We start from the raw sequence: 21,213 nt of genomic DNA, 5'->3' as shown, positions 1-21,213 counted from the left end.
CTTTGTTTAGATTCAGCTGAGGCACCCAACCTTGTGTGACCTTGTGCCAAGCACAATTCTTCTGCTACAACCTGCCCTACAAGACCAGGAAGACATGATGAGGAACGCCAGGAGAAGCACACTGAAAGGTAACCATTGTGCACATAAATGTACAATGAGGGCAATGCCCAGCATTCACACCATGCCCTTCCTGAGTCATGATCTTATATCCAACCTAGTCATACAGACCATCCTCTTGTGAAGGAAGGGGAGGGACTTTTATCTGCACTTTACAGAGAGAGAAACCCAGGCACTGAAAGTATACAGCGACCAGCACAGTGGGTCAAGCTGGCATCGGATTCAAGGCCTCAGGGGTGTCAGCCTTGACCTGCTTCAACTGAGCCACAGAGAACCACTTACCTCCTAAGCCCAAGGGCCCCGGTGCCATTCAGGAACATCTGTAGGTGACGTGCTTTTGTCATTAGGCCTAGAAAGGAGAGGAGAAACAAGTGAAAGGAAAACAAGGGAGGCAAGGAAAAAGGAACAGAGAGAAAGCAGAGATAAGGAAAGGAGCTCTGCTAGGATAGAAAAGGTAGATAAGAACACGCAGCTTAGGAAATCACTCTGCCCTGACTCTTTACTACAGCTTGTGAGGGTCTTACCAGCCCTGAAGGCTTCGATGCCTCCCAGCATCACTCGCTGGGACTGGAAATTCACCGGGGTTGCTTGAATAAGAAGCCAGTCCCCCTCGCACTAATCTGGGGTGGCTTCCATTATCAGCTGGCCTTTTCCTCCCTGCAGGGCCCAGTTGACGACACTCGAAGTCCTGTTCCCTTTTCTGTAAGGTGCTATTGTGTAAGGTGGGAGAACAGATACTCATGTGGGTGTTGCTGAAGCTCAAACATGTTTATCTGCACCTGGACGGTGGAATGCTTTCACACAGATGGAGTGGCACCCGCCACCTTCCTTGAGGATTGCCAGGGTCCTCTTCGTCCCACCCACATATCTGGGCTCCTGTCAAAGACAAGCTCTTACAGAAGCTGGGCAGGTGTAATTGACCAGGCACGTCAAGCACTGGAGAAGGTGTAACTGGAGCCTAGCTTGTGCACAGGCCTGCTACTCCCCTCCCTCTGACAGTCATGCTCCCAGGCACACAAAAGCAGGGGATTCTGGCCGAGTCTTTGGCTAAAATGAGAGAAGTCCTTTCTACTTTAGACAGCCCGACACAGGCCACCAAATCCAGAAATACACAAAATTCCACTTTTGCTCACTTTTCAACCCAAGGGCTTTTCCAGAAAGTAGAGTCTTATAACAGAAAAGCTTCCTGGACTGCAGGCAGGGGCTGCATCAGGCATCCAGGCTAGAATTCCGACAGCACCCTGCAAACTAGCAAAACTCCCGACTCGATATGCCCACCTTGCTCTTTGCCATCACGAAAATCTACTTAAGCTGCTCCATGTTGCAACTGCAGTGCTTAATGCCGGGTGTGTAGGGAAAATGACATTTATTCTTTGGTTACTGCTGTCTGCCTCAGCCCCCAGAGTCGGTAAACAAACAAGCTGTCCTTGGAGCAAACGCCTCCCTCTCGGCATCTCCCCGCTGCTGAGCCACACAGCTCAACAATGAGGCCGACAGCCCTCCATCAGGCTGTGTGCAGAGCGGACATTCTTGGCCTCTGAGTCTTGCCATCAAGTTATTGATGGGAACAGGTGCCCATAATTCAGCATAACCCACCGAGCCTTACTTCACTTTCTCTGGAAACCTCTTGATTTAGGAGTGAAAACTCCTGGCTCCTTTCGTGCTGGCCTGTAAACATCTCCGTCTGGGTTTGCCGAGGTGGGTTGCTAAATTTAATTACCAGTTTCCATCCCATGTGATGGTGTGTGACAGGCCAGCTCACCCTGTGAGTTAGCCAAGGGGTTTTAAATAAATGCTTTCTGACGGAAAGGATGATAAAGATCCCTGTTTATTCACCAGCGAGCCTGGAGAGTGAGCTGCTCTGGGTTTTACTACTGAGCTGCGGCCGTGCTAATCTTCTGAGCTCCATCACCACTTCCCGCAGGCTGCTGAGAGAGGCGCAAGGGGCGGGTGGGAAGAGCTTCCAGCCAGGTCAGGAGGGCTTCGCCAGCCCAGGCTGTCCCAGGTCTCTCTGACCTTGGAACACAAATAGCTCTGGGGGCCAGCCTCAGCTTCTCCAACTGGAAAGAGGAACTGTTCACAAAAAGTCAGGAGTGGCAGCGAATGTTTTGGAGCTTTCAGGAGGCAAAGCTACAGATACACAAATACGGCACTGTTCCTGAATGCGTCCCCAGAACCCCAGAGAGCAAGTTCTTCAAAGAGAGCGGCATTAGTCTCGCCCATGGCCTTGAAATAAAAATGAAATAAAACGCTGACAAGATTTGCATTATTTCCTTAGGAAACACTCTCGTCATTGAATACACACTCAATCTGCCTTCTGAAGTGACTCCATGTGGTCTGAGCCACAGCACCAGGGGCTCACCAGGGATCTTGTGAGAAGTACAGGGTCTCGGGGCTCCATTCCATCCCTGCTAAGTCAGAATGTGCTGCATAACCAGATCCCCAGGCCATGCAGATGTATTTTCAATTTTGAGAAGCACTGGTGGAAAGCAGTGGTTGTCAAACTTTAGCACACATTCGAATTCCCTGGAAAGCTTGTCAAAACACGGCTAGCCCCACCTGCAGTTTCACATTTGGTAGGTCTGGAACGAGCTTGGATAATTTGCATGCCTACCAGGTTCCCTCGCGATGATAATGCTGCTCGACTGAGAACCACACTTTGAGAACCCATGGTAGGTATTCCTTGGATGTCGTCACTGAGGGTCTGTAATATTATTTTTTTTAACGTTTATTCATTTTTGAAAGACAGAGTGCGAGTCAGGAAGGAGCAGAGAGAGAGGGAGACACAGACTCCGAAGCAGGCTCCAGGCTCTGAGCTGTCAGCACAGAGCCCAACGTGGGGCTTTAACCCACGAATTGTGAGATCATGACCTGAGCTGAAGTCAGACACTTAACCGACTGAGCCACCCAGGAGCCCCTGAGGGTCTGTAATATCCTAAGATCTCTTCTTTGTCTACTGGAATGGCTGTATTCTGCTCTTACCGTGTCTTAATTTCTAGCTCTTTCTTTAATCATCTTTGAACTCTTGAATTCAGTCCCTGTTTCTCTCTCTCCCTTTTACTAGGAAGCTCAGCACTAGACACGGAAAGCCAGAGAGTGTGTGCTGTGCCAAAATGGGAGGAGTTCATGAAAATCTTCCTTCTTCCTCCTCCATGGCGGTTCTAAAATTCCTTTTTTTTTTTTGAGAGAGAGATGGAGCATGAGGGAGTGAAGGGCAGAGAGAGAGAAAGGAAGAAAATCCCAAGCAGGCTCCACACTCAGTGCAGAGCCCAACGTGAGGCTCGAACTCAAAAACCATGAGATCTTGACCTGAGCCAAAACCAACAGTCGGACACTTAACCGACTGAGCCAGTTTTTTCCTCCACTTGTTTTTTCAACTACAGTTGTACTTCTAGTTAAGGAGCTGATTTTGACATGACTAGCACAGGATAACCAAGTTTATTTACTACAGTACCATTTGTATTACTAGATTTTAATCACACAAGCAATACAGTGACACATTTAATTAAAACAATCAACCCTGAGGAATAATGAATTAAAAGCAAAAGTCGACATTTATGTCCCCACCTTTCCATGCCCTATTTCATTCTCCTCCCAGAGCAGAGGAATATTGGTAGTTATGTGTATATTTTTCTGTGTTTTTATATGTTCATATATACGTAAAAATAGATGATAGGTAGATGGATAGATAGATAGATAGATAGATAGACATGCAGATATTTATCCGTATATATTAACATGATCATACCTTAAGTGTTATTCTGCAACTTTATTAATTGAAAGTACTTCTTAGGGATCCTTTCAAAACAATAAGTAGACTCCACTTCATTTTAAAACTGCAAGCCCATATTCCATAATATAGATATATCATACTTAGCCATTCTATAGTAAGGTAGCATTGTCCTGAGAATAAACTGAGACGTGGCCTCCCAAAAGGTGGTGTCAGTTTCCATGACCCCCAGCCACCTTGAAAGTGTTGATTTCTGGGTGCTAGGCAGGTGTCCTGGTACAGGATCACTTACTTACCTTCTATAAGCCTCAATTTCCTCATTTGTAAAAAAATTACAATACCTACTTATGGTTAAAGATCAACAATCGGGGCACCTGGGTGGCTCAGTCCAGTTAAGCTTCCGACTTCAGCTCAGGTCATGATCTCACAGTTTATGGGTTTGAGCCCTGCAATGGGCTCCATGCTGACAGCTTGGAGCTTGCTTTGGATTCTGTGTCTCCCCTCTGTCTGCCCCTCCCCTACTCACACTGCCTCTCAAAAAATAAATAAACATTTAAAGTAATAATAAAAACACCAACAATCATGTATAAAAAATACCTTATAATATCTAAAGGCCTAAAGGATTATAAAGTAATAATCATAATAACCATAAATCATAACATCATACAGGCCATGTTACCATTGGTGGCTTTCCTGTAGGGAACTCATCCCATCCACGGTGTGAGTGTCTCATTAGCTTTTAGCTTTCAATTTCAATTAGCATTTTGTTTCTTTCTCTTGCTCTACATCCTAGTTTCCATCTTATTTTTGAGACCATAGCTGCCTCTGTAATGCTAAATGCTGAGAGATTTCTTTGGCCCTGCAAAAGTGGATAGTTTTAGGAGAAATTGCATGCAGAGAACTGTCATCAATGGGAGTGTGGCGGTGGGAAGAACCCGGTGTGGTGAGCAGTTTCACACGGGCACATCTGGGGCCCTTCACTGTGAGTAGGACGTTTTGTCGTGAAGAAAGAAATGAGACATGGCTAGCAGACAAAGGGACACACAGGCCGCACAACCCCGTGGGCAGCAGAGCTCTCGGCTAGGAAGCGAAGACGGTTACATCTAGCACCACAGATGGGAGCTTGCCCTCACATACCAGATGAGGGCACTTCCTGGAAAGACGGGTCACCTCACTGCCACGGCACTTGGGAGTTCCTACTTTTATCCGGAAGTAGAACCAAGAAGCTCTGAAGTGTATCAAAAGAGAGAAGTGACCCAGATTCTTTTAAAATCAAAGGATTTTAACTCAAAGAAAGGCAAAGGGCCATGCCTTTGGGTTTTCCCAAGTTAGTTCATTCATTTTCAGTGCCGAAAACCAACACCAGTCTTACACGGCAATCCACTTACTGAAGTTGGAACCAGAGGTGTGAAAAGTTCTGTGTTGACAAAGTTTTGCATCAGCTCCTGCCACTAAACAACATGTAAAAACGTGTAGTTTAATTTTAACTTTATAATAAATAAGTGCTTTCCTAAACCCACTCAGGAGCACAGGCTGTCACTAGGTCTACAGGTGTGCTCTGAAATCAGATACCACCAAGACATTCCATCGAGCTAAGATGTGTAAGAGCCAGGACGAAGCAATCCATCACTTTTTATGTTTCTGTGAACTGTCCTAACAAGTGTAAGTGCCCTGACAAAATCTTTCAGTCAAGTTCACTGTGCATTTCCAAAGCTAGTGTGTGTATATGGAGGGAGGGAGGTGAGCCTGTGCAAATGTGTGTGTGTTCTATATTTAAAAAGTGTCAGGAAAAGAGTGATAAATAAGATAAAGAGGTGAGACACCTAAGACCATAGTTAAAGAAGCTTGGGAGCAGTCAGATGATATTAGGTCATTCATTCAACCAACCCCATTTTTTTGTGCTCCTTCTATGGACCAGACATTGTACTGGATTCCAGGAGTGACTTAGACACAAAGCCACTCTCAAGAAACTCCTGGCCTAATTAATACATGAACAACGGTGACACCAAGCAGAAGAGCCATAAGGTTGGGCAGGTGAGATGCTTCAGAAGCTCTGTGGATGATGGTTATTGCCACATGTCACCTTCCGGAGGTTCTGGGGCTGCCTGAGGAGGGCCTTGTGGAACAACTCTTTCTCTCAGGGATGAAGGCTGTTGAGTGTCTTGCAAAGAAATATGAAGTACATAGGCAAAAAGAATAGGTTATATGGATGGATTTATGAAATGAAAGCATTGCATCTGGATAAGGAATACACAAAGACTTCTCTAATTCTTAACCATAAAATGTATAATGCAAAATTAAACCCTGTCCTTGTAATTAAGAATAACACCTAAGGCAGGAATGAGAGCCCCAATGTTTCCTTTCCCTCCTGACGTTGGACACAAAGGTCATCATCCTAGAAGGGACTCTTGGAAATACCGTTTCACCTAGGCTTCTCTTCAGTAACTTCAACCACAACTTATAATATATTTGCACGTGAAAAGAAATATTCATCACTCACATGATGTTTGGAGGTTAATGGAGCAACTGGGGTGTCCGCAAGCTCAGGGTACTGAACTTCCAGTTAAGAAGTCACCTCCTCCAGAGGCGCCTGGGTGGCTCAGTTGGTTGAGCGCCAACTTCAGCTCAGGTCCTGATCTTGCAGTCCATGAGTTCAAGCCCCACGTCGGGGTCTGTGCTAATAGCTCAGAGCCTGGAACCTGCTTCAGATCCTGTGTCTCCCTCTCTCTCTGCCCCTCCCCCACTCGTGCAATGTCTCTCCTTCTCTCTCTCTCTCTCTCCCCCTCTCAAAAATAAAATTAAAACATAAAAAAAAATCACCTCCTCCAGAAAGCTACCCTGAATCAGATTCATTCCTCTGATGATTGCGTGCCTACTGTGTGCCAAGCGCCGTGCTAGAGTGTGTGTGTGACCAGTGACCAGGGCTACGTGAGCCAGCATCCAGACCCCCACTGACATGCCTGCCGTCTTTGCTCCTGATCCCCAAGCAGCTAGATGTTCAGAGCTCTCACCACCCTCTTCTCTGATTGTTGAGTTGATTGTCTGAATCCCCTGCTAATCTGTGAAGTCCTTGGGCAAGGACGATGGCTTTTATCTTTTTATTCCCAAAGCCTGGCACATTCTAACTGGGAATAGAAGCAGCTCACCTTAGTCTTATTATTTCTTATTTATTAAAGCATTTTATTTTACATGCTTGAGACACACACATACAGTGTGGCTCATTATACACAAATTTTAATGTATTTTTTATTTTTCTTTTTTATGAATATTTCTTTTCACATGTGAATATATTTAAATCTTCCCATTCATCTTTATCTCATACAATGATCATTTTACGTGCGAACATAACAGCATTCAGCTGATATGCAGAATCACTGAAATTAAACAACTGGAATTTTATAGCTCATATATCCATTTTATTCTTATCAGAACAATGGAGACACTGAACAAAATTAACCAAACTGTGTTTATTGCACCTCTTGTTATATGCCCATTCTACCAACACTTTCTTTCTTCAGCTTATTGATAGGTAAGGAAGACCAAAAGAAAAGAATGGAGTTACCTTACCTTTTCCTATTCTTCTATATCATCATTTTCAGAAGAAGTGGTGAGCTAATACAGGGAAGTAAAATGAGCGAGAAAGGATATGATAGGGTTCCCTGGTCTCCAGTGTTTCTTGGAACACCGTTGCCTTCTTTCTTTGGAAGCATGTTCTGGTTCCACCTGGAAAGCATGGCCTCTTACCCTCTCTCCCCACTTCCTTCCTTACTTACCTTCCCCTTCTCAGATTACTCAGTCATGAACATTACACACTTGCCTAGTATTCATTTTAAGTGTTGCTGGCTTCCTGCGTGTGGTTCGGCTTGGGACTCTGTGCTCATGGAACATCATGAAAAACTACACTGGGGAGTAGGGAAGGATAGATGCATATGTTATGTCTATCTCCTCTGCTCACATGTATATTCCAACGTCCTTTGAACTTCACTCACAAAACACAACCACAAAGATAAAATTATTAAGAAGATCAAGATGGCAGGGCGCCTGGGTGGCTCAGTCGGTTCAGTGACCAACTTCAGCTCAGATCATGATCTCATGGTTTGTAAGTTCCAGCCCCACATCAAGCTCTGTGTTGACAGCTCAGAGCCTGAAGCCTGCTTCAGATTCTGTGTCTCCCTCTCTCTCTTCCCCTCCCCTCCTTACGTGTTCTCTCTCTTTCAAAAATAAGTAAACATTGAAGAAGGAGGAGGAGGAGGAGGAGGAGGAGGAGAAGAAGTTGTTCCAACTAGCAAGAGCCAAGCATTATCCAAGGGTGGGACGCTTCTGAACATAGGACCTTCTTTTTTTTTTTTTTAATTTTTTTTTAACGTTTATTTATTTTTGAGACAGAGAGAGAGCATGAACGGGGGAGGGGCAGAGAGAGAGGGAGACACAGAATCAGAAGCAGGCTCCAGGCTCTGAGCCATCAGCCCAGAGCCTGACGCGGGGCTCAAACTCATGGACCGCGAGATCATGACCTGAGCTGAAGTCAGACGCTTAACCGACTGAGCCACCCAGGCACCCCTGAACATAGGACCTTCTACAACTTCACAGCTCAATGTCCATGAAGTGGGGCCTGGCTGTACTGAATCCACAAGCAATCCAACCTCATTTTTGAGCAACAACTTGATTGAAAATAGCTCAAAGAGAAAGACCATAACTTCAAGATTGTAACAATAAAGGAGAACAGTATCCAAAGTCAGACACACTGAGAATATTACAATGTGACTTTACAAGTCATCAGACATGGCTGACAGTCTGTTAAATTCAACACTTATTGTGCTCAGCACTATACAAAAACCTGCCAGGACAAGGGTGGGTGGGGAGTATTCCTTGAATGAAGAGTATTAATTCCTTGAATAAGGTCCCTGACCTCAAGAATACTAACCTACTGGGGAGACAGAGAACTATGGAACCATATTGCCAGAGAGATTATAGCCACTGCTAGGATGGTAAAAATAAGCACTATTGAGTAAAATATTGCTAAAGGATGAGGAAAGAAGATTTGTCTCAGCTTGGACTCCTCCAAGAAGCAGAGCATGAGACAAGGGTTTGCATGTAGTGGTTAATTTTAGAAAGTGATTGGGAAGACAGAAAGCCAATCCAAAGGAGTATTACTGAGCTTGTTAGTACTTTGGGCAAATGGAGCTCAGTTCCACTGGAAACTACTGAGGAGCCATGTCGAATGCGCCTTCACCCCAGGACCATGGGAGAGATATATATCTACTGGCTCCCAACCTCCATTGGTCCACAAGGCTTCCCCAGGACTATTAATGAACACTTTAGCATTTCCAGGTTTGCACATGCCTAGGAAGAGTTGAGCATGCTCCCCCCAGTTATACCACACCACAGTGGAAGAGAAGCCCAGAGGCAGAGAAGATATATGTGGTGCAGCTGAAGCGAGGTGTGGTCAGGCTATACCTATGCACTGCTGGTTGCCACAGCAACACCCAGAACAAAAAGGTGTGGTGTGAGAGAAGTATCAGAGATGTTCTGCACAACATCTTGCCCCATGCTTCTCAAACGCGAGCATGCGTCAGACTCCCTGGAGGGCTTGTTAACATAAATCAGTGGGCACCCTCCCCACCAGGTTTCTGGTTCAGTAGATGTCATGTGGGGGCTGAGAATTAACATTTCCAATATATTCTTTGTGTGGGCATTTAGGTTTTTAAAGACAGTTGTCCACTCTGTACAGGGACACCAGACTGATCAAGCAGGAGAAAGAGAAGCTTCCTAAAACAAACAAAACTATATACGTATCTCTAGGAAGAGCAAAAATTGATTTCATCATAACAAGAATAGAATTGGCATGCATTCATGTGTACTCATCACCATTGATAATCTACTGAGAGTTGCTCATCTATTGATACCCTAATGAGAATTTCAACAGCCAAAAGTGAAGAAGAAGTTGATGTTGGTTATTGTTTGTGCTTTATTCCCACCTCAATCCAGATCTATTCACTACCCTTCTCTGTGTCAGGGACGCGAATCTCTGTGGACTGGGTTATCCAGATTGGCCAATCAGAGGCACCACTAGGAAACCAAAAAGTGGGAGAAAAGACAGTTGGAGTGTTTATTCTCTCTGTTGGAGTGTTTATTCTCTCTGCTTCCTTCATGTCTCTCCAAAGGGCTATTGGTGGTTGTATTCCCACGTGGCTATCGTCCTGTGAGAGCCCCTTCCAGTACATTTCTTATCAGGCTCGGACAACCCTATCCCCACCCCTCATGGCCCCTCAGGCTTCAGGGAGGTCACAGGTCCTTGCTGTTCCTGGTTCCCAGGTGCCTTGCCATCCGGAGTTGTTTCCTTTAACTCTGCCCAAAGAGCTTCATTAATGTTCTTTTCAACTCAGCCACCTTCTTTCTACCAGGATTCTGACTAATAACAGTACCTCAAGGAAAAAAAAAAAGAGCAGATAAACCTACATAAATACACCAGTATTTCTGAGCTTTTGGCATGAGGAATAACCCTGATAACACTCAAGGTGATATTGAAATTTGAAGATTTAAATACAGGATAAAATGAAATATAAAGCAAAAAAGTGGATGAGTAACATATAAAAATAAACCAAGGCCTTGAAATGATTGCAGATTAAAGATATACCAAAAAAAGCAAAAAGAACTCCATGGAGTCTGATTTTTCTTTCACACCCTGAGAAATTTGCTATAGGCAAGGGAGAGGCCCCCAAAAGCACTAACTTGTCCTATAGAAAATGCTTCCCCATCTACTAGCACCCTGGGAACATGGAATACTGGCAGGAGAAAAGAAAAGTGTGATTTAAGCTGGACATGAAAGCCTTCAGAAGCATCTTGGGAAATACAAGATAAGATCAGACCAGAAATTAATCAGGGAACACAGTGATAAGGTAACATGTTGCAATCAATTTAAAGTTCACATCTTGCTTGATTTTATGCATCCATCATAAAATCCATCAAAAGCAATGGCCTTTCAGTCAATTTTAACTCCATTCTTTGGGACTCCCCGTCCTGCACCCCCAGCCCCAGGCTCTGCTTAGAGTTGGTTCAGCATCTCAGAGAACACCAGATGCTTCAGCTTCGGGCTTCAGGAACCATGAGCAACTTACAGTGGAAGGCGAAGTTGCCATGTTCCTCAGCAAGGACTGCTGGTTACTTCAGACCTCAAAGGACTTTTCTAAGGGAGGCACTTAAGTGAGACAGTGGGTGTTGCACAGGGAGGGGGAAGGATTTTGGTTAAGCCTTACAGCTCTTCTAAAAGGCCCTCTGTTCTTTTTTTACTCTGTTTACACTGTGCCCTGTTGTTTTCCAGATTTCCAAGGTTAAATCCGGCACCCCTATTAACACTGTTTGAGTCCTTCAGAATTTCCAGAGCTTCCCTGCTAATCCGATGTGTGTAGTGCTTTTCTTTTAGCCGAACACAAATGTAGGGCGAACCAGTGCTTTTGTCCACTACAGCAGACCTTGTCCCCATGTGATAATCTAAGATGTGGTCTTTGTCCTTAATCTTCTTATCCATGAGTCGTTCCAGTTTACAGGTTACAGTATTTTACCTCAGGTGAGAGGACGTGATTATCATCACAAAAATAGTTGATGTTTATTGAACATGTACTATGTGCTAGATTATGCATATTTAAGTGCCTAATCCTATAGTAATCCTGTGAGGTAGCCCCATTTTTACAGATGAGGAAATTGAGCTCAAGAGACTAAGAGACTTATCCAAGATCATGGAGCTAGTAGGTGGCAGAGTTGGGTCATGAATCCAGTTAGCCCTTTCTTTAGCCTAGTTTTTCTTGGCCAGGAGTGTTGTTAACCCCAGGGGACATGTGGCAATGTCTGGAGATACTTTTTGCTTGTTACGACCAAGGGAATGTGTCCAGGGATGCTGCTGAACACCCTATGAAGCACAGGACAGCCCTGCACAGAAGACTATCCAACCCAGCATGTTAATAGGGCCAAGGCTGAGCAAACTTGGTCTGACCACTGTGCTATATGACAGGACTCGAATCCTTTTCTGTTTGTTTTCACGTCTTCGGATCTGGTAGGATGTCTTTGTTGGAATAGATTCTAATAGTATCCCTTTCAGAGTTACTCTTGATACACAAGGTGAAGTTCTGTTCTTCCCCACCAGCTTCCTTCGTCTCTTTCTCTTGCCTGAGTTGGAATGAAGAGCTGATTAACTGCTCAGCAGACCATTCATTCTGTGAGAACAGAATGTCCAATTCAGCTGTTCTGCTATGGGCTATCTGCTCCCAGAGTTGATTCGGTAAGATACATCCAGGCAGGTCTGCGGATTTTTTTTTTTTCCAGTAACCACATGAGGTTGAAAGGCAAAAAAGAATTCTCTCACAATTTCCCTGGCTTTTCCTGTACTTTGAACTAGCATACCAACCCTACAGTAGCTTGAGAAAAATAGGGAGCAGCACTGAAAAGATATACTTTAAGCTTTCAAAGAAAGTCTTTGATGAATAGAGGCTCATCTACTTGGGGCAATACAGCATCCAACTCATATGCATTTGCCTTTGGGTATGAGCCGGTGACAGGCAGCACCTAGATATTGGGATGTGGCTGTTCCTTCTCCCCAGATCCACATTCTTATTTCTTTGAGGTTAATACATCCTGGAAAAGGAGGAAGGCTTCCTTCTCATGGTGCTTACCACTGAAGGGATGCTGGTAGATTAAATAATGTTTGAAAAAACACCCTATTCTGCAAAAAAAAAAAAAAAAAGAGAGAGAGAGAGAGACCCAGAGGCAACTTTGGAAACTTCTAGAAGGGTAGAGAAACTTGGAAAATAAATATCACAAATGGGGCTGTTAATGTAATGGAGGAGAAAGCCTGACAGGGCAGACAACTATGGGAACAGATTATTACTTTCAAGGGCTGGACATGAAAATCTGATAATGACAATTTTTAAGCCCTTGATGAGCAGAAACGTCTTGAAACATGTCTGTGTCCCTGCTGCTGAGTGCAAACACTCTGACTGAGAAAAGCCATACGAGACAGACACGGATGAGGAGCCCCGGCAGCGATATAGGAACCACAGCCTTCCAGAGGACACCTTACCTGAGCAGTCCTCAGCCCCAAAACCCCAGCTTCTTGCTGCTCATGGAGCTCAGCCTTCCAGCAACAGAATGAGGGAGAAAGCAACATTTGTAAGGCAAACTCTCTGAACCCAAATACACAGTGTAGCCCAGACTGTAATGGTCTGGTGAGTTTAGAGGGGGGTCGGTCTGAGGAAGACTTGAGATTCTGCATGGCTGACGGGCCCTGCTGGTCCCCAAAGCTCACTCTAAGCACCAAGGATCTCAGGAGGAAGTATAAGGGACTCTGGATGGCTGTGAAGCCAGACAAGACTTCTGAGACACAGATTCTGATCACATCTCACCCCTGCACTCGGCTGTCAGAGTGAAGTTCAAACCCCCAGCTGGGTGGTTCAAGACCGTTGGCAGCCTGGCATCGGCTCACCTGCCCCGTCATCAGCCTGCACCTCTCCCTGCAATGGCTGCGCTCAGCTCTCCCTGCATGGAGCATTGAGCCCCTCCACACCTTCTCACTTTTATTCTGCTCCGACCTCCACCAGCAAAATCCTCCTCCCGTGGCACCTGCACCCACTGAGTTCCTCCTCACCCCATGACATTCCTTCTCCAAAGCCTTGGCCGCTTCCCATAGCCATCTCTCTATACCTCTAATCAAGCACATAGGACGTCATATTCTGATATTTTACTTAAGTGTATAAGCCTCCCCCACTCCACCCCAGCTAAACTGTGAGTCCTCAGGAGCAGAAACTGTGTCTTCTTTCTTTAGGCTACCCCATGTCTTCACATAGTTACCTGGCACTGGATATTTATTGCCAAAATATTAGTTAAGTAAGTGAAGGAAGGAAGTGTCATGCCCATCTCCACATTGTTTTCCTCTTTTCTTCTTCTTTTTCAAAGGTCTCCAGGGTCTCAAATGTTTGGGGTTATAGATTTTAAGTGGCTTTCAATAATCATAGTAAGAGCTAACTCTTACAGAACACTTACTATACATTAGACATTGTTCTAAGCTCTTCAGCCTCATCAAGGCATTTAATCTTCATAACAATTTCCATGACCCTATGTAATTATTGTCTTTATTGTTGCCATTTTATGTATGAAGAAATTGCAGCACAGAGAAGTTAAGTAACTTGATCAGAGTCACACAGCTAGAAGTGCCTGCACCAGGATTTAAACGAAGGCAGAGTGGTGTTAAAAACAAGGATGAGTCAGGGTGCCTGGGTGGCTCAGTTGGTTAAGCGTCGGACATCGTCTCAGGTCACGATCTCGCGGTGCAAGAGTTCAAGCTTGCGTTGGGCTCTGTGCTGACAGCTCAGAGCCTGAAGCCTGCTTCAGATTCTATGTTTCTCTCTCTCTGCCCCTCCCCTGCTCATGTTTTCTCTCTCTCTCTCTCTCTCTCTCTCTCTCTCTCTCTCTCTCAAATATTTTTTTTTTAAAAAGACAAGGATGAGTCTTTGGAGGACCAAGTAATAAGACAAATGGGCCACAACTCTGTTCCACTCTCCCTGCCATTCTCTAGCCTTACCCAGCCTACAAAACAAAGAGCCCTCAGCCATATTTTTTCATTATTCCAGCTCATACTGGAGCTGGAACACAACCTGGTGTTCCCTTTATTTGATGTTCACAGACCTCCTGAAGGGTTATTGGCAATGTCAAGTATGACAGCCTGTCTCATCATTCAACAGAGGGAAAGAAGCATGGAGTTCAAGGATATGTTCACCACCAAACCGAGAGGTCTGTGGCTGTTGACTACTATCTTCTTAGAAAAGCTTGCCCTCAAGGTATTAATAGCAACCCACAACGACTGGTCAATAATTACAGCACATTTAGCCATGAATTGGCTTTTAGATTTCTCAAGGTGGTTCTCTTGGCCACAATTGGGTCTTGGTCTAGGTGTAGGACCTGTGTTCACTATCACTGAGGAGTTAATAAAAGCCAACCCTTCATTGGATGCCACTACCCCAACTAGGGTCCTTTAAGAACTTTGAGCAGACACATGGGCTGGCAGGGACTGACTTCCTAAGTATGCCATTAAATGGTCCACTCTTCTAGTGATGCCCAAAGCTAGGAGGTGAACAGGACTTCCCACTGGGGTGGCTGAAGTTTTGTGGAGTGTATGTTGGGATTCAATTTCTCTCTCTGCCCAATCCTGTTTCCTCTTCTTTCATTAGCCTTGGTGGTTAAGAAACATCATGCTTCCAAACTCTATCTCAGCATCTGGAAAACCCAACCTGCAACAGACTGGCCTTGGGATAGGATGTATCCTTCCATTTTCTCCTCTACCTTCTTTCTCCTTAGAACTACACACTTTAGAATCTCTGCCCTTTTGTTGTGCCAACAAAAGATCATGCATTTCTGCATGGCCCCTCTTTGGTTCTTTGCTATTCTCTCCGCATAAAATGTCCTTTCCTTCCCCTCCCCCACATCATCCATGTGACAACCTTCTAACCATCCTTTATGGCTCAACTCAAATGGCCTGCTGTCTCTAGCTTACAGCCGAAGATTGATTGCTCCCCCCTCCCACAGCACCTTCTGCGTACTTCATTATGATACTGATTACACTTTTATATTCTCTCACTGAGCTGTGGGACACCTGGGAATAGATTTTGTTTCTTGTTCATCTTTTTAGCCCTAGCACTTGAGACATGATAGGAGCACAATACATGTTTACTCAATTAAATACGTTTGAATTTATGATGATCATCTGGTGGGATTTATGTTCTTACATGAATGACTATTCCCAAAGTCACTGGTTCCTTTAAAGCCCTCCCAACCCCCACTCTCATGAGAAGGGGCCCACTAGGGCACAGTTGTGACCCATGTACAGACCTCAAGCTCAACTTATAAACAGGGCTCAAGGCTACACACACACAAACACACACACACAAACACACACACACATACACACACACACATACACACACACATATACACACAAACATACACCTGCCCCTCTCCTCTACTGAATGAGTCAGAATCAGGAGTAAAAGTCCAGGGTAAGAGAGTAGCCCCCTTCCATCTGCCCTACATGCACAAAATATAAGAGGATGTCCCTCAACCCTATGCCCAAGCTTATATCAGGAATCACATGACCAACCTCTGTGTGTCTCTGCCTCTTCTTTTCCTCACCCACTCATGATTGTGACCTGGGGCCATTTCTCCCCTATATTAGATCACTTTCCCTTCTATATCATAGCTTGTTCATGGGGTATTACCACACATCTATCTTCCTCTAGAGGAGGACAGGGAAATGTCAAAAGAAGAGTTATAATAACTGGATCCTTCCATAAAAAGGAGATTTAGAGGATGTTTATCTTTAATGTATACATTTGGAGATCTATGGCATTGGATTCATGAGATATATACCTGGAACCAGAATGCTGGTATTTCATTCAACGAATATGTATTAAGTGCTTACCATCATCAGGCACTGTCCTAGACACAGGGAGTAAGCTAGGAGCTGAGAGTGGTGGCCCCATCTTGGTCCAGTATAGCATTCAATTAAACACTAGTTCAACATCCAAAAATACATTTAGTTCCTTTCTGTTGTTTCTCGTGAAAACAGCAAAGAGGGGAACGCCCATTCCTTATGTACAACACACTCTTCAAATCCTCTTTCTCCCCTCCCCTATTGGCCACTCTCACACTCAACTGCCCTGAAGTCTCTTTCCTCCTCACTCCACCCCAGCAAGAGGCTGGGATGACAGAGTTAAAGAAAAAGATAAATAAGTCATCACACTTAATGTCTGCCACGTGAGGAAGGAAGCCACTAGAATCCAGGGTCCAAAACCAGGCAGCCCCCACCAGTTACCATGCCTTTAAAAAAAAAAAGAGGGGCAATGATAAATTCAGGCAGCCACTGACTTTATCCTCCATCATGGCAATGAGCTGCCTCTCGGGTGAAAGCTTCACTCCAGCTGGTGTTTATCAAGGAAGATGGTGAGAAGGAGCAGCAGTGTTTATTGAGAGAATGTGAAAGATCCTTTGTCATTGTTTATTGACCATTCCTGACACATCCAATGGCCGGCATGTACTTCATCATTCTGTTGGATGGATATTAATGTAAAAAAAAAAAAAATCACTCATCAAGAGCTAAAGAACTTCTGCCTAAGGCATTCTACAGACTTAAAGTTGATAACAAATTCTGCCAGACATTTCCATCCTTTAGAAACCAGTGAGCTGGACAGTCTACATTTATCACGTGACTCAGGGCTAGCAGAAAATGAAAAGGCATTTGCTTGAACCTCCCCCCTGCAACTATTTGATTCATTTTTGCTTTTTAGCTACCCTGACCACCCATGATAATAACGATGGCTAACATTCATTGAAAGCCCTTTTCCACAAATTTTCTTAGTATTCACCAATCTATGAAGTGACTTCTATTATCATCCTCTTTTAAGATGAAGAAGTGGGGGCACCTGGGTGGTTCAGTCAGTTAAGCCTTGGATTCCTGGTTTCAGCTGGGGTCATGATCTCATGGTTCATGAGTTCAAGCCCCATGGCGGGCTCATGCTTGGGATTCTCACTCTCTGCCCTCCCCTGCTTGCTTGCTCACTCTCTCTCAAAATAAACAAATACACTTAAAATGAAATTTAAAAAATAAGATGAAGAAGTCATGGTTCAGCGGGATTAGGTGGCTTGCCCAAGGTCCCACTGCTACTACCAAGAGAAGCTGCATTGCCAGCCCAGGGAATTGGGTGCCCCAGCCTTCTGAAATTTCATTCTGCACCTCAGGAAAGAGAGAGGGGCAATCCCACTTTCTGTGTGAAGCTTGCACACAGCTCACTGTAAGGCTGTGTCCACAGAGAACTCCACCAGTTCAACCAAACTGCTGGTCACTTTCGTGGAGAAAGGACATCACTATTTATATACCAATGACAAATGAAATTAACTGAGTGGATCTGGAAGCTCCCTAGACAGTGACTATTAGAAAATAGGATGTGAAATCCAAGTTCTACTATCTCTAGGTTATTCTTTGGCACACTCAAGCTCTGAACCTTTCATGAAAGACTTTGATCTTTGTGTATTTTGCCAAACCTGAAACTGACCCAATCTCCATTGAAAATGTTCGGTTTTCCTCTCAGCTTTCTGAGTTAGTTAAATTTTAAACAAGTAGAACTTTGTTTTTCTTGCTAAACACTTAAGTAAAAGATGACCTATTTAACAGGTGAGGGGTTATTCTAATAGTATTATAACAAAACCCATAAATCATGGCTGTTGTAATTTTTCTAAAATCATAGTGTTGGGTAGCCTCGGTGGGTAAGTTGGTTAAGTGTCAGATTCCTGATTTTGGCTCAGGTCATGGTCTCACGGCTCATTAGATCAAGCCCCCATGTCAGGTTCTGTGTGCTGACAGTGCAGAGCATGCTTTGGATTCTCTGTCTCCTCTCTCTGCCCCTCCCTTGCTCATGCTGCTCTCTCTCTCTCTCTCTCTCTCTCAAAATAAATCAACTTTAAAAAATCATATAAAAATAAAAAATATATTGTTTCCAATATTTAACTCTTCATATCTTTCAATTGTTTAGGAGAGAGCCGCCTACAGACAACTTAGTATGGAACACACAGATAACTAAATCTCTTCTGTTAAAGCTCAACATTCACCCGGAAATTAAAAAAAAAAAACAAAACCTTTTTTTTCAACATTAATATCAAAGTAAAGGTGACTGGATACTTTCCCCTTTTTCTTATTTATTTGAAAACAGTTTTAGCAGTAGTTTAAATAATTGAGGCACACACACACACACACACACCCCTTCGTCTAGAATCATACCAACCTAGCAAGTAAGTTCTTGTTATTTTCCCTTACAGATGTACACATAATTTCACACAACTGCAATCCTATACATTTTCAACCCTGCTGAATGAGAAATATAGCTTGTTTTTGTACAAACTACTAATGAGGGTTTCTTCCTTCTCCATCCAGAAACCCGCAGGTGCTGAGGTATTTATGTACATGACATCCTTTTTCAATACACATCATTAGCTCATTTACTTCCTTTTTTAAATTTTTTTAATGTTTATTTATTTTTGAGAGAGAGAGAGACAGAGCACGAGCCGGGGAGGGGCATCGAGAGATACAGAGACAGAGAATCTGAAGCAGGCTCCAGGCTCTGAGCTGTCAGCACAGAGCCCGATGTGGGGCTTGAACTCACGAGCTGTGAGATAATGACCTGAGTCGAAATTGGATGCTTAACCAACTGAGCCACCCAGGTGCCCCTAGCTCATTTACTTCTTACAGTAACTCACTGAGGTATATCATTTTCACGAATGCAGAAAGTAAGAATATATGTTTCACTGTGGTCAACAGGTATCAGCAAACTTTTTCTGTAAAGGACCAGATAGCAAACATCTTAGGCCATGCGGTCTCTGCAACCACTCAGCTCTACCACCGCAATAAAAAAGCCGCCGTAGACAATAGACAAGTGAAGAGGCCCATTGCCAATAAGACTTTATTTATGGACATTGAATTAGAAGTCAGATCATCTTGATAGATCACAAAATATTATTCTTCTTTTGATTTCATTCAACCATTAAAAATGGAAGAACCACTCTTAGCCTATGGACAGAACACAAACAGGCAGTAGGGCTATCGTTTGCCAACCCCTGACCTAGAACAAAGGCTCTTGGAGGTAGGAAGAAGCCTTAAAGACCTCTGCTTTAATTGCTTCTTCTCTCATGGGTAAAAAATACGATGCTTCCCAAAGGCAGTCGTTTGCTATGGCCTGGTAAGACTAGACCCCAGATATTCTGACTCCTAGTTCAGTGCACTTTCCACCAAAAGGCACTGCTTAAAATAAAAGCAAATCAGAGGCCAATTAAAGAGATAACTGTAAAAGCTGCTGAGCATTACGCCCAAAGACTAGAACACCCAGTGCTGGCTGCTCAGCCTGTCGCTACTTATGCAGACAGCTTTTGGCACGCTTTCAGAGGGCTTGAGAAATGATAACTGGTTGGGCAGAAATTGTTCCAAGAAACAGCACAGTGACTTTTGCTCTGCTATTTCCTTGCACTACTACAATTTAACTCCTCTTCTGCCTGAGTTGTGAAATCCGGAAAACAAGGAAATCGACATTTGCCATTTTAACTTTTATGAGAGTTTCATTTTTTATACCAACTTGTTCGGTTTGAAAATAGAATGTAACCATCAGGCAGGGCAGATCCCCACCCCGCCCCCGCCCCGCCCTACCCCAGGTAATCGTTAGCAAAGCACTTGGTTTCCTATCTACAAGGGCAAAACAGCTTAGCTCTCTCCCTTCCTTCTGTTTCCTTGAACTCCATGTTTTGCTTGCCTCTATTTGGTTTCTACTGTCTCAATAGGAACAAAACGTCACTAGGCAGGCCAGCTGCCGTGAAAGCAACAGTTGAGATCAGAAAGGCAAGTGAGCCCACTCCCTCCCTGAAACAGACGTTCCGAAAACTGGAGCAGAGGCCATAGTGGTGTGTGTGTGTGTGTGTGTGTGTGTGTGTGTGTGTGTGTGTGTGTTCACATGCACGTTTCTGTGCCTGCATGAGAGTACAGAAAATAAAGACAGGGTTAAACTCTGCAGGGAAGGGGAACAGAATGAGCAAGGCAGAGCTTAGAATAATAGGAGAGAAAGCTACCTGAGCCACGTGGGATGAAAAAGGGACATTCTGCATATTTCCTCTTCTCTGAAGCATTTCCTCCATCAGTCTCCTTGCTTCCTTCTGCTTCTCCGGCCTGGCTGCCCTGAGTCATCCAGTCCGGACAAAAGGCAGGGGCCAAGTCACACCCGGAGCCCCAGCTCCAGCCCAACGCCTCCTTCATGGGCCTCTGCATGTTGCCCCTGCGTAGTAGTCAGGTGTGAGCAAATGTGTATCTGTCAGCCTGCCCTGCTGGTCTGGGAGCCCCTGAGACCAGGCACTATGTTTACTTTCTCCATCACTCTATGCCAGCAACTAGCAGAATGCCTGACACACAGCAGCAGAAGCTGTTAAATGTGGCTGGGTGAATGAATCTGGTTCCAAAAAAAGAAAAAGAAAAACAAATTCAAAATTATGAACCGATGCTTTTTTTTTTCATGTTTATTTATTTTGAGAGAGAGAGAGAGTACACGCAGAGGAGGGGCAGACAGAGAAGAAGAGAGAATCCAAAGCAGGCTCTGTCCACACTGCCAGCTCAGAGCCCAACGTGAGCCTCGAACCCACAAGCCGTGAGATCATGACCTGAGCCCAAATCAAGAGTTGGACGCTTAACCGACTGAACCACACAGACACTCTGAACCAATGCTTTTTAGTAGAGATTTAATGTTTGTCATATAAGTGCCCACAGTCCTGATGGGAAAGCTGGGCTGAACCCTGAG

The 21,213-nt window shown here is 44.4% G+C and overlaps 1 long non-coding RNA gene across 2 annotated transcripts in view; it reads right to left on the bottom strand.

Annotated features, from left to right (window-relative positions):
* The window catches only part of LOC131513828 (uncharacterized), a 70,058-nt gene extending 49,194 nt beyond the window's left edge, over positions 1-20,864 (bottom strand). For both annotated transcript variants that reach the window (XR_009262813.1, XR_009262814.1), the window contains exons 1-2: positions 20,495-20,864; positions 400-466 (exon numbers count right to left, since the gene is read on the bottom strand). This is a non-coding gene — a long non-coding RNA (uncharacterized LOC131513828). The remainder of the gene's footprint in view (positions 1-399; positions 467-20,494) is intronic.
* Between the last annotated feature and the right edge of the window lie 349 nt (positions 20,865-21,213).

The sequence above is a fragment of the Neofelis nebulosa genome, chromosome 6 (assembly GCF_028018385.1).
Source record: "Neofelis nebulosa isolate mNeoNeb1 chromosome 6, mNeoNeb1.pri, whole genome shotgun sequence".
Taxonomy (NCBI): domain Eukaryota; kingdom Metazoa; phylum Chordata; class Mammalia; order Carnivora; family Felidae; genus Neofelis; species Neofelis nebulosa.
This window is presented reverse-complemented; position numbering and strand designations above follow the sequence as displayed.